We start from the raw sequence: 1372 nt of genomic DNA, 5'->3' as shown, positions 1-1372 counted from the left end.
AATTCACACTTAGAAAAGTTGATATACACTAGAGGCATTCTCAAAAAAGTCAAAACCATTTGCAAGCGATCTTCATGCTTTGCTTTGGTCTTAGCAGGGTCCACAGCTATTCCCTGCCTGGATACCATGTGTCCAAGAAAGGCCACCTCTTGCAGTCATAATTCGTACTTAGTGAATCTAGCATATAATAGGTAAGTTCTAAGTAGAATTAAAACTTTCCTCAAGTGTTCCTCGTGCCCCACTTCAGACTTAGAACACTCCAGGATGTTGTTAATGAACATAATCCAGAATTCCTCATTTGTTTATCAACTCCATGAATATTATGAGAGCATTAATTAAACCCAAAGACATGACTATGAACTCATAATGTTCATTGTGGCTTCTAAAGGTTTCTTTACGTATGTATTCTTCTCTAATTCACGTCTGGTGACATCCTTACCTTATCAAGACGATCTTTACTACTCCAAAATAGCCTCGTAGTGTCATCTCATTTGCCCAACTTTCTTCTTAGCGAGACGTCCTATTACGTAACTCGCTTGAGTACTAATACTCATCTAGGCCAAGTACGGATTCTTTTGGAAGTAAAGATCCTTACATAAGTTCTCTACGTTCACCTAGGTTAACCCCCTATCGTATCTTTTATAATTGAGCTAGACACATTTTCTCTCATAGTGATATCTCATCACTGGCTCTTTTTCGAGCACGTGAACCTTTCCAAGTTCTTGTACTAGATATTAGGGAACTCTCTGAAAACTCTTGTATGGTAGCTAACCTCCCTCCAACTTCGAGGGTGCTACGTCTAGTGTCTTCTCTAAGACATATCATGTCTCTGCTAGTCTTACTTGTTTACAAGTCACCACGTCACTATCCTTCAGGTAATTTCCAAAATCACGTTATTTGGAAGTTCCACCTCTACTTGACAATGCTTCACAAGTCTGGCATTACACTCATGGGTGAAACTGGAGTTTTACTCTTTGTAATCTAGATAACCTAACACAAATGTTGGTTCTCACTATCGCCCATCTGGACTTTCTTCCTTCAGACAACGAAGGCCTAGCCATAGCTCTTTATTTTTTTTTCTTGCTATTCTCAACCCTAGGGTTCACTAGACTATCTCGACAGTTTAACGTCCTACACCTTGTGAGAATGCATGCCCTGACCAAAGGATAGGTTACAACACAGTTTCATGGTCCTGATAACCACGTACTGCTTTAGAACTTGGTCCTCTCCACCAAGGTCCAAAGCGACTTGTCATCCCATTAGGTGATCTTTAGTAGGAATATCCTAAACCCCGTGACTCATTAATTTCATAAAAACGTACATCTCACTTATTGAAGTCCATAAACCTGAATTTATCTTATGAAGACTCCAA

The 1372-nt window shown here is 39.6% G+C and overlaps 1 long non-coding RNA gene across 1 annotated transcript in view; it reads right to left on the bottom strand.

Moving 5' to 3' along the window:
* The window catches only part of LOC111474314, a 17998-nt gene that overhangs the window by 16048 nt on the left and 578 nt on the right, over positions 1 to 1372 (bottom strand). The gene's annotated exons all lie outside the window — the stretch shown is intronic.

The sequence above is a fragment of the Cucurbita maxima genome, unplaced genomic scaffold, assembly GCF_002738345.1.
Source record: "Cucurbita maxima cultivar Rimu unplaced genomic scaffold, Cmax_1.0 Cma_Scf00298, whole genome shotgun sequence".
Taxonomy (NCBI): domain Eukaryota; kingdom Viridiplantae; phylum Streptophyta; class Magnoliopsida; order Cucurbitales; family Cucurbitaceae; genus Cucurbita; species Cucurbita maxima.
The sequence above is the reverse complement of the archived record's forward strand: the minus strand, read 5'-3'. Positions and strand labels throughout refer to the sequence as shown.